The 12,670-nt window shown below is 33.2% G+C and overlaps 1 protein-coding gene across 1 annotated transcript in view; it reads right to left on the bottom strand.

Annotated features, from left to right (window-relative positions):
- The window catches only part of LOC142317644 (nuclear pore complex protein Nup214-like), a 52,396-nt gene that overhangs the window by 31,514 nt on the left and 8,212 nt on the right, over positions 1-12,670 (bottom strand). The window contains exon 3 of the mRNA XM_075354203.1: positions 1,390-1,495. The gene's annotated coding sequence lies outside the window, so the exon portion shown is untranslated. The remainder of the gene's footprint in view (positions 1-1,389; positions 1,496-12,670) is intronic.

Here is a 12,670-nt window from a genome sequence, read left to right as displayed (position 1 = left end):
ACAGGTAAAGGGAAACCCCCAAAGACAAATGCAAGTAATTGAAAGAGTTGATGACTACTGAGCTATCCATTGTCGACAATGAAGATCACAGAAAGGCATCGAAAAAAGTAGTAGGCAGAATTCGGTAAAGTTTTCTTCATTGATGTCCTGGGAAAACTGGCAACATGTTGTTCATCTATTTGTTACTGTCCAGAATTAAAACAGATAAAAGAATCGCCATAGACAAAAAGAATGGTGTATCCTGATTCACAGAACCTGAACACTAAAGATATGTCATTGTCAAGGGCAAGAGCTATCCTAATAATGAAAAATTACAGACGAATAATAACTCCTTTGTGAAGGAAGTAACAAGCAAGATAGTAAGGTACAACCCTGTAGATTTTGTGATGGAATGGAAGATACACCGTGCATTACTCTGTCAACATCCTGCACATCTCCATCAGAGCCTCCTTTCACACCCTCAGCCTCAAGGTGAGAGTACCCATCATGATACTGTAGAAGCTGACCTTGCAAAGACTGCAATAATAGGAGCCGGCAGATCAAGCCCCTCCGTAGGAATATTTCAAGAGACAGACTTCATCCTTTGAAGCCCATTAATATTACTGTTCTGCATTCCAATTTTAGGTATCAATCTTCAATTTCAGGTAAAGATCTATTTTTATTTGATGATAAATGAGGCACAATAGCAGTCACTCAAGACATGATAACTTGCAAGGCAAATATTTTTCTCTATATTGGTTGCAATTGGTCTGCTGAATCATCAGCTTGAATATAAGCCTGGTCACACTGGTAACAGTAGAATCAGCAAACACGGTTTCTAAAGTTTTAAAAACTTAATAATCATAGCGAGATATCTAGGTTTTTTCGTTAAATTCAATATTACAAAATTTTAACCGATAAAGATTATTCCTACATTTGAATTATTAAAATTTATGAATTAAAACATCTTACATTTAAAATTCAGCTACTAATTGCATAATACAAAACTACTTTACTTTTTTATGATTACTATTACAAGTATTCTATTTTATTGTATTTTATTACATTATATTTAACAAACAAAATAATAAAAACAAAAACTGAGATGTAGTGCATAAGGATATATTATCTACTTACTGATAAAAATGAAATAATACTTCACTATCTGTTCCAAGAATTTTTTTCATTTTTAAAAATAAAGTAATTTAGCTTAATGAACTATAATAAACATAATGAACCTTCAGATCAACCCTTTCTTTCCAATCACGTAAATTCTAATTAATGCCCCCCCCCTCCAGGGAGTGAAAATTTTATATAATTTTTTTTTTTTGTTGTAACACAAATACATTCAATTATGATAGGAAAATAACTATACCCTATAAGCAAACTTAGTATCTGTTTAATACATACAAGCATCAGATGGTAGAGCACATGTAGGTGTAGAAACTGGTTGTACAGGGGCTGAAAAACTAGCTATAGTGGCTGGAGACTGATTAACAGGAGGAGGCTGGATGATCTAGAAATTAACAAAAAATAAATTAAAATAAGAAATCAGAAGTAATAGATATAAATTTATAAATATAAACTAATAAAAGTTATATAATTAATCGTAGTTTGTTTTTACCTTAAGAAATAATCTGGAAAAAAATTAAAAACATGTGTCAATATTATAAGGAAGCTCACTTGCTCAAGTCAGGGAGGGAACTTAGATGTGCTCAAGGTATGTACTACAGCTCACACCTATCTATCTACATTCCTAAAGAACATTGCTGTTTTGTTTGGGGCAACAATTTTCATACTTTAAAAGGCAAAATCCTAATTAAAAGTCACCATGCACAAAGGCACAATTCGACTCATCCCCGCTGAATGGTTTTCTGTATAATCCATTACGACTCTTTTCAGTTACAGGACTGGGCCCATTAACTAGAGAATGGAGAAAAGTTAATGGCAATTTAATACTCCCATTCAAAAATTATGAATTTATTTGTATACACATTTCTTCATGAAAACCTCCATGGATTACCAGCCAACATATTTACCAGTTCAACTGTACTAAGAAATGAAAAGACAGAAAGCAAAATCAATTGTCTTTCTTATATCTATATCATACTTGGTTATGGGCCTTATATAAGTGTAACTCTGTCGCTCTTGTTTTTGCAAATGGACCACGTATTATATTCGCATATGTGCTTTTAATGACATAACTGAATGCTTTTTTAATCTTAACTAACAAAACAATAATTTGTTTTTCCTAGAGTGTACATTGCAATCTGTTCAACTAATGAACAATAAGTAACCTTTGATATTTATGACATATAAATGAGGTGTACTCTTCTAGACACTCAAGCGGACCATTGCTAAGATGTGCGGTTAATTGGACCCCAACCAGCAAAGTATACCAGTAACCACTGTCTAGCATTCATATCCATTTAAGCAGCTAACCTTTACTAGGATCTGAACCTCAGAATCTAAGACTTTGAAAATCAGCTATTAAACAAGTGATTTGCAATGAGTTTTACTACAGACTGAACTAGTCTAGTGGTAAAAGTAGTAGTGGACTAGTCTTGTGGTTTTTCAAATGTAAGTTAATTCTCGAGTCAACATTGACTGAAAAATCTGGATTTGATTGTATGATGCATAATCGTCCAAGAAGTTACACCACTCAGAGTATTACCATCAGTGTATTATTATTATTATTATTATTATGCTTTTACGGCCAACATGGGACCACTTAAGTCAATTTTAGTTGGATCTTTTCTGAGAAAAGCGTGTTATTTTACTCTTTCGAGCTGCCCAGTATTTCTTGATCCGTTCAGATCTTGCTTTCTTTTCTTCATCTGTAAAAAAACACCCTCTTCGTTGTATTCTGTCTTTTGTTTAAATCTAATGTTTTTGTCTTTAGGCTTTGTAATTTTTCCAGTTTTATTCTGTATGTCGGTCAGGGAAATTCCCAATTCTTTCATATCTTATCTAATTTCTTTGATCCATCCTACTTCTAGTTTTTGGAACCAGAGCTTCTCAATGATATTTCTTGACAGTCTTGTTTCCGGTGTCCTTATGAGATGATCAAAGAAAGAGATTCTTTTTTTCCGCATAGTATCAGTAACAGGCTCTATTTCTCGATACACCACCTCATTTGGCACAATCCACCATTGGCCTTCTTTATGGTGTTTTTTATTGATACACGTTTTGACAATTCTCCTCTCTATTTTCAGAATTTTATCAATTCGTTTTTCTGAGTGATTTTGAAAAGGGTCTCGCTTCCGTAGGTGACTTCTGGCTGAACTACGGTTTTATAATGTTTAAGTTTTGTTTTAGTCGAAAGGCATTTTTTGTTATATGTTGACCGAGTTAATTTTTGGGATTTAATCATTTTATTTGTCCTATTTTGTCATGTCACTTTTTCATTTAAATTATATGTTATTATTTCCCCTAGAAATTTAAATTGTTTTACTATTTTAATTTTCTGATTGTTTACTGCAATGTGCTCTATTACCAGAGGATCTATGGCCATTAGTTCAGTTTTTTGAAAGAGATATGAAACCCTATCTTTTGTGCTACGTTTTGAAGGCTCATGATTTATGTTTTGGCTTCTTGAATATTATTTGCTAAAAGAGCGAGGTCATCTGTAAATCCCAGGCAATTTAGTGTGATGGAGTTTTTCTTAGTAACCATTTTTATATTTTTGGGATTTATTTCATATCATTTTTTCATGACAAATTCAAGGGCGCAATTAAAAAGGAGTGGTGAGAGGCCGTCTCCTTGCCTCAATCCAGTTTTTATGGAGAAGGATCGAGAGAGTTCACTCTGAATTTCACTCCGGACTGGGTAACGGTTAAAGTTAATTTTATCATGTTTACGAGTTTAGGGTAAAGGCCCAGGTTTCTCAGAATATTCAGCATGGATGGTCAGTGTATACAATCATAGGCCTTTTAAAGTCGACGAAGGTGATTATTAATTGTTTTTTTCGTCTTTTCTATAAGTCCATCATAAGTTTTAGGGATATTATTTGATTCGGGCAACTTCCCCATGGCTTAAATCCTCCTTGGTACTCCCCAAGTTCTAGTTCAAGTTGATCTTTGCATCGGTTGTATATGATTCTCGACAGGATTCTGTATGTGCAATCCAGGAGAGATGTGCCTCTGTAGTTTTACAGATTAGTTTTAACCCCTTTTTTATGTAATGGATGAATGAGGGTTGTGGTCCAGTGTTCTGGAAAATTTTCTTCGTTCCATATTTTCACGAGGCATTTTCACGTAGGGAAGTTTTGACTGAATAAACTGATGAGTGTTTCCAGAGTTCTGCGAAAAGCTGATCTTCTCCGCTTGCTTTGTAGGTTTTTATTTCATTTAAGGCTGCGAGAACTTCTTGAATTGTTGTCAGGTTGATATTTACCAGTGAAGTTTTAACTGGAGTTTCAGTGTCAATCTCAAAAAGCTCTGGGGGGGCGTCACAGTTGAGGAGTCTATTGAAGGTTTCTGCCAAAATTTCAGCGTTTTCTTTATTGGTGTGGGCCATATTTCCTTTTTTTCCTCTCAGCATAAGGGTGGGTGGTTCATATCTTTGAAGAGCCTGACCAAAAATTTTATAATAGTTTCGGGAGTTAATTTTCTTGGAACTTTCTTCTATTTGTTGAATCAAGTTTTTTTGGGCTTGTCGTTTGGTTCCTCTTATAATTTTCTGAGTTATTTTCCTTTGTTTGGTGAATTCGTGGTTAGAATCTTCAGCTTTCCAGGTTTGGTGGTTGATCCAAGCCCGGTGTCGGTCTTCGACTCCTTTGTCACATTCTTCATTCCACCATTGGTGTTTTTTTCTTGGGTTTATAGGGGCTAGTTCTTCAGCTATTTCTTTCAGTTGGGATGTCAATTCTTTTAAATGATTAGTTAATTTGATTTTTTTAGTTGTTTCTTCAAAGATGGCATCGTTTATCAATTTATGTGGATCATAAGCTCTTATGTTTTAAGGTTGGGATTTTTTTCTTTTTATGTGGGGTGAATTTTATTTTAACTTTAATCAGTATCCAGTATCTGTTCCTCTCAAGACTTTAACTTTATAAATCTCCTTGTGATAATTCTGGTCCATACAAACATGATCGAGTTGCCATTCCCCTTTTTTCCAATCCGGGTGTTTCCAAGTCTTCAATTTGTTTTGTTTTCTCATAAAATAGGTGGATTTTGAGATCATATTATGGTTTCTGCAAAATTCGACAAGTCTTTGGCTGTTCTTGTTAGTTTTCTTCTGGGCAGGCCATTTTCCGATAATATCATGATATCTTCATTCTTTACCAAGTTGGGCATTAAAGTCTCCTATTAAAATCTTGGTGTGGGTCTTATTTATGTTTGCAGTTTGGTCAAGAAGTTCCCAGAATTTGTCCATCTTTTCTCTATCTTTTTTAAGATTGTTTTTATCATTGGTGGGAGCATGGACATTTATTATGGTGTAGAATTTATTGGCTGATTTTAGGGTTAAGGTTGAAATCCTGGGGGAGTAAGACTTAAATCCTATGATTGAGTCAATTATTTTAAGATTGATTGCAAATCCTGTTCCGAACTGTGGGCATTTCTTCATCATACATTTCCCGGGAATTCCTTTGTAAATTCTTTAACCCTCAGATTAACCCTTCTTGATCGGTGTTTCTCATTTCTTTAAGTCCTGCAAGTAGGGTTTTTTGTTTGTCCATTATGTCTGTTAGAGTTTTTAGTTTGCCTGGTTGAGTTAGAGAATTAATGTTGTGAGTGGCAATGTAGTTTATCTGCTTGTGTTTTATCCTCAATTTTGAAGTTGTGTTGTTTTTGGGTATTTCCAAACGCTCTGATTCGTCATTATCTTTTAAGCAGCTGCCCACCAGATCAGAGTTTGCCTTCTCTGGTATTTACCAGACGGTGGATTTTTTCTTAAAACCCTTCCATATTTGACTTTCAAAGGCAAGTCAGCCTTGGGTGGGAATAAATTCCTGAGTTACAACTCCAGATGTGATCTAGAGAGGTGATTCTGATTTAGTTCACCAGTAAAAATCTCCACCTTTCTAACTGGCAATCCAGACGAACCAACAGGGAGTTGCAAACCGATTTTCTTAATTGAGATTTTAAGTATGGAGAAAAGTTTAAAATCGGTTATGGAATCATTTCGTCAGTGTATTACAATAATAAATCTATTTCCAACATTACAAATTTAAAACTAAATCATAAAAAGATACAACCAACCTGAAACTATACGCTAAATTTAATATTAAATACGAATTAAGTCTAGAACTTATAATTACAAATAATAATATACTGTACTTATATTAAAATACATATTACATATCTGTAAATATATGAATACATGTGACAAATACATTGTAAATTACAAACTGTCTATATGATAGTAACTGTTAAAATCTATTCAATAAAAATTAATAAGTGAATCAAAGAAAATTACTCTTCATCCTTTTCCCCTTAATGCAAAATAAGCAAAAACAAAACAAAGAACATAGTTAATTTAGATCTGACAAAATTTCTAACAAGAGTTGAGTCATGACACTATGAGTATTAATTTATCACCCACTACTTTCCAAATAACTTTAACAAACTAACTATTTAATAAATTATTTTTTATTTACTATCAATACATTATATGCATAGAAGTAAACACAGCAGCACCCACCAGATCCAACCTCTGTGTAAGAGACTCCTGGGTATATCCAATCTACACAGCACAGTACTGTAGCTAGATATACAAGCATGCTTAAACTTGTCTGTGTTAAATCATAATAACTAATTTTGTTACATTATTGTATCATACAGGGGGAAGTACATACCATACTATAAATATAGTCTTGTTTACTAACATGAAATAGAAGTTTGTTTTAATTTAACCAGTACAGTACAGTAGTGCAATCTTTGTCCATTAACGCATAATCATATTAAAAGTGCCGCTGTTACTGTGAATTTTGTGAGCAGGGTATTGAATCTAGTCTATTGTATGTGTTCACTAATGGTTACTCAAAAACAAAAACGCATTGTGTGTTCACTGCAACAGAAGCTTTAAATGCTTGAATGACTTGATAAGAGTGAGTGTACCAAAACATTCTTTAGAATTGAGAGTCAACATTACTACGATTAAAGAATGGAGTAAAAACAGAAAGGCCCTCGAAGCACATACACAACCAACGAAGAAGATACATTAAAAAACCAAAAAATTCTGAGAAAGCTTAAATCAATTCACCCACCTGGGTACCTAGCCAACCTTTCACAGCATTTTGAAGTTTGTCGTCATCATCAAAGTGCAGTGACATAAGCTATTTCTTCATATGAGTGAAGAGATGGAAAATCACTTGGCACAAAGTCCGGGCTGTAAGGGGGATAATCAAAAATATCCCACTGGAACCGATTCAGAAATTTTCGAGTTCTTCAAGCACTGTGAGAATGAGCGTTGCATGCAAAAAAACAACACTGGATGACAGCATACTGTGACCTTTGTTCTAAATGGCTTACCTAAGTTTCTTAAAGTTTCACAGTATATGGCTCAAGTAGCTGCTTGCATCGCAGTACTTCAATGACAATAAACTTCAAAATGCCATGAAAGGTTGGCTAGGTGTCCAGGTGGCTGAATTTTATGAAGGTATTTTTTTAATTTTATTTACTACATTTTTTTACTATTTTTCAACGCAGTTGAAATTTGTAAAATGTAATAAAAAAATGTAGTTTTAAGTTGTATATAATAAAATATTTTTATAAAAGCAGTAAACATTTTTTTATTTATAGCCAAACAGAGGTTACTTTCAGAACCACCCTCATATTTCTTGTTGCATTTGGAATATTACTTTTGCCCAGATTAGCCAGATGAGACTGAATTCAGAATGGAAAGGTATGGTGGTATTGTTCCAGGATTTTATCAATAGTACTCTTCAAATTTTAGTTAATGCAATTTGGATATTTTTACTTAAGAGTTATTCTAGCATAACTGCCTTTCTTTTTGAAAATTTTAGAATTTCAGTTATGTTCTTAATATGAAAAGAAGCACTGTCGATTACTAACATAAACCAAAGAAGGAGATTACAGGTTAGTCATGTGTTTTACTAACTTTTTGTAATGTTTTGAATTCACATCACTGTGTAATATTCTCTACACTGACCAAATTTAAATATTAATATATCATTAGGAATGCTTTCAGTTCACAGCCTGCATGTACAATAACCCGCCTTTGGCCTTTTGATTTCTTTTTTTATAACCCTTACTTGGGCCATTTAACCATGCAAAACCTTTTCGTGAGTGGAATGAATATACATTGCATCAGAAATGTCGATGACATATTCTTATTCTAATAAAAAATCTTGAAACAATTATCACTTTTCTCCAGCTTTTAAAACTTTTTCATTATCTTCATCCATTTCCATCTAAACCCCATTTTTTTTTTTTTAATTTTTAAATCTATGTCTAGATCCTAATGTTGATTTTTTAGTACTACTAATAATGTTTACAGTAGCATATCGGACATTGAATTCTGGGTTTAAATTACACATCAGGAACTTTTATGTACAATCATTTGTTTCGAGACACTGGAAGATTCAATGACCCTCATAAAAAAATTGGTCAATTTTATATCTGCACGTACTTAAAAAAAAAAATATTTTTAGAATTATTAAATGAGCTGAACTCATTTGTACAATGGTTTAGTTATGTACCAAAGTTCAACGGTTAAGTAATAGAAAAATTCTTCTAACATTTGTTAGTAATTTGATGAAGATGTTTTACAAAAAGAAAAATTATTGAAGAACATTATCACTATCTTTTGAATTGGGATCATAGATGCAAAAGAAATGAAAATAAACAAATGGAATAGGTATAGGTAATAAAAATTGTATTTATTAAAATTAAAACTAAGCTACAAGGGTGAATCAAATATAAACTGGAATTCTTGTTGTTGTTGACACATAGCTAGGAGAGGGGCATGGCTTCTCAATGTTGTACATAGGGATGCATGGAGAGGATCCCACTCTTAGAAAGCCGCTCACTACTATTTTCTAGTTAGTATCACTGTTGGGTAAAGTTAACAAAAAACACAGCTCGTATTTGCCAAAAGAAATTGGACTTTAATGAGAAAGAAAACAACTGAACTTATGTTAAATCATAACCTTAAAAACTAAAAAGAAATTATGAAAATAACATAATTTAATGATACATAGAATATCAACTGAAATCAGCAGCTGAACAATGATGTTAAATGAAAAAAAATACATGAATATACACTTTTAAATACAGTTTTTGACAATATACATTTTTTACAAAGCCTTAATTTTAATTGTAGATTTAGAAAAACATAATATCAATAGAAAAATGTAACTGGAAAACAGTTGTACTACGGATATATACTATAATATGACAAATGGCAATGAACGGATGTCATTAACTTAGATAATTAAATTACAATAGTTTCAATATAAAAAGAGTTAATTACAATATAATCGCATTGAAATTAATTGAGCACGTAAAATAGGTTGCAGCTGAAACGATGACACAACTTTATGTACGTCACCTGTTGTGACTGTACGGTGAGTAAATGGGTTTTAGACTAAACATGAAATTGAAATTAAAACTTGAAAGGCTTAGGTATGATGAACTGAATGTTCCACAAATTTTAATGATAACATAACTGTTTAACGTAATACGTAATGAAAAACTGAACTTGCCTGTAGCACACAAATATTTGTAAGAGACGAACTCGTGAATGAAGGTAAAACGAATACATACTGTAAATTCCTGAGCGTAGTCCGCCGTGGTGTATCAGGAATACAGGGGTGAGAATGTGGCTTCGAGGTTGAGCAAGACTGGGCATCTGAAATGTATAGCAACGAGTTTGAAGAAATTCTGCTTCGCTGAAATTGTAATAAGAAGCTGGAGAAAATTCGGCGTCAACAGAATTGACAGCTTGTAATGATTGAAGCACTTTCCACAGAGAAGTAATGTAGAATTTGAAGAATAACTTAACGAAGAAACGAGGCTGGACGAACATAGAAAACTGTGAAATCACGAAAAACTGACGAGTAGAACTAGAAAATATTTTTGACACAGGAATACCGCACTGTGTATGCGAATATGGAGGTGATGAAGAGATTAGCACAAATCTTGAGAGCGAAACGTAAAGGCGTCTTTACATTGTGAAGGTCTGGTCAGCTCTGCCGAAAAGATGGCGCGAACGAAAAGAGGGGAAAACCGAGCCTAGGCAGATCTAATAGAGTGTGTGTTGGCAACAGGAGATGTGTGCAAGTATTAGTATGTGAACGAAGCAAAAAGGGAGTGTATGAGAGCAGCAATAAATTTGCGAGAAATGAAAACAGTCGGTCACTAGAATGACAGAAATCGCCGTCTGGTTGACGCCAAGGCTCGAATAAAACAAACAAATATAAACAAACAGATACACATAAGACAAGCCCGAAACGAAACATAGTAATAAATACATCAAGTCTGTGATAACAACATGACCCAACCCTAGCTTTGAATTCATTGGAAATACCGAAACTTTACGCATGGCGTAAACAATCACCAATGTCAGAACAGAAGGTACCATTGCGCAACACACAATGTATTATTACTAAATTTCTCACAGCGGAGGATGTGAAACCAGCCAAAATTTTGAGAATACTTCAGACACAAAGACTCCAGTGTATGATAGGCATAAGCAGTTTTTGGGAGGACGAGAACTAGTTGAACTACTTGGTCACCAACGTTGCCTAAGGACAAGTGCTACTGCTGAAAACATTCTCATGGTCCCATCACCTTATCAAGGATGATCGTTGATTAACAACTGCAGAAATTGTTTCTGAGATCGGAATAAGCTATGGCAGTGCTCAGGCAATCATTACTGACGATCTTGCATTTAAAAAAGTGGCAGCACAATGGGTTCTTCTTCTTCTCATCAAAGGTCAGAAGCTCTACCAGCCAGAGGTGTGCCAGCAGTTGTTAAGTCGTTACAAAGCAGAAGGAGAATTTTTTTTTACATTGAACTGAATGAATGAATGAATTTTGAATTCATTTGAATCAAAACAGGCAAGCATGGAATGGCAAAAAAAAGGGAGAAACTGCACCCATAAAAAGTTAAAACTCGACTGTTAGCTGGAAAGGTTCTGGCCACAGTATTTTTTGATTTCAAAGGAGTTTGCATGTTGATTTTCTCCATGAACATTGTGCAGTGAATTCTGCATACTACTGCCAACTTTCAGACGAAGCAAAACTCACAAATCGTCAAAAAAGACGTCAATTTCCAATTAGAAGCGTCATTCTGCTTCACAACAATGCTTGGCTCCATATCGCAGCTCAAACTCAAGAAAAAATTACATCCTTATTCTGGACTACACTGACACACCCGCCTTACAGTCCGGAATTATTGTCCTGCAATTATCATTTGTTTGAGCCACTAAAAGAAGATATTTGAAGGAAGAAATTTGAAGATTATGCTGCTTAAGTGTTCATGTGCAATCGGTTGACATCATGCCCACCATTTTATCATAATCGGATCAAAAAGCTACCTTTCTGCTGGGAAAAATGTTTCCAAAACAAGAAATTATTTATAAAAATAATATTGTGAGTACGTATTTTTATTATCCTTCAATAAATTATAAAACAAAAATTCTGGTTTACATTATATTTCAAGATTCACCCTTGTAAATGATATAATTATCAAGAAAAGTGTTTTCAGTTGTTTTACTTTAAAATTTTGTTTTAGAATGATATGTTTGATTTAAAAGTGAGCAAGGAAGTACAAGTGGAATATGTTTTTAGATTTTTTGATGCAATTCTCAAGGCATAAATTTGAGTGAGGTAAAAACAAAAAAAAATTTAACTTTTCTCTATTTTACTTGGTTTTTATGTACTAAATAAACGTTTCAATCCTAAAACAAAATTGCATAAATTAAAAAAAAAAAAAGAAAGCAATTTGGGAATGAAATAAGATCTTCCTAAATTTGTTACCAAATAATGAAAAATGATATAAAGCTTTCATCCTCATTGACAAAGATGTGCACAATTAATGCAGTAACTCAAGCAGGACAACACAATGGTAGTAGGTAGGTAACTGCACACAGATGTGCAGATGCTGGTGTTAACAAAAACTGACAACTAAACAGGTGACAGATGTTTGTGCTTACATTTTAATGAAATGAAATTTAATCTACAAGGTGTTAACAAGACAGTTACTATCATTTCTATTTAATCAAAGCAACTAAAGCTAAATGATAAATCTTCAAACATGTTACATATGATAACTTCCAATATTTTAAAAATATAAACAAATTCTTAATATATCTAGCACCTAATGAAAAAGCAGATAAAGCTGCTTTGATATAAAGGCTTTCTGCAGTTCTGTTAATGTGGAAATATTAAAGAAAATTCATTGATTTTATTTTTAAGATTTCCACAATTCAACCTAGATGTATAAACATAAAAATTTATTTTACATCCAGACACAACACATGAATCCAAACACAAACTAGTTAAGAGATTTTCCAATGGGTGAATTTGCAAGATCAGAACTTTTGTCAGTTTGAGAAAGAACTTATAAATAACTCAAAATCAAATACAGGAAATAATGAAAAATAAAAATAATGCAGAAGAGAGAATAATAAAAACTTATCCTGTTCCGAATCCTATTCCTGAAACTCTTTCATTGTCTGAAAATACTATTAACAACTAGCTACATTATCTTATTTCTATCA

Source organism: Lycorma delicatula, chromosome 1, assembly GCF_047948215.1.
Source record: "Lycorma delicatula isolate Av1 chromosome 1, ASM4794821v1, whole genome shotgun sequence".
Lineage (NCBI taxonomy): Eukaryota > Metazoa > Arthropoda > Insecta > Hemiptera > Fulgoridae > Lycorma > Lycorma delicatula.
This window is presented reverse-complemented; position numbering and strand designations above follow the sequence as displayed.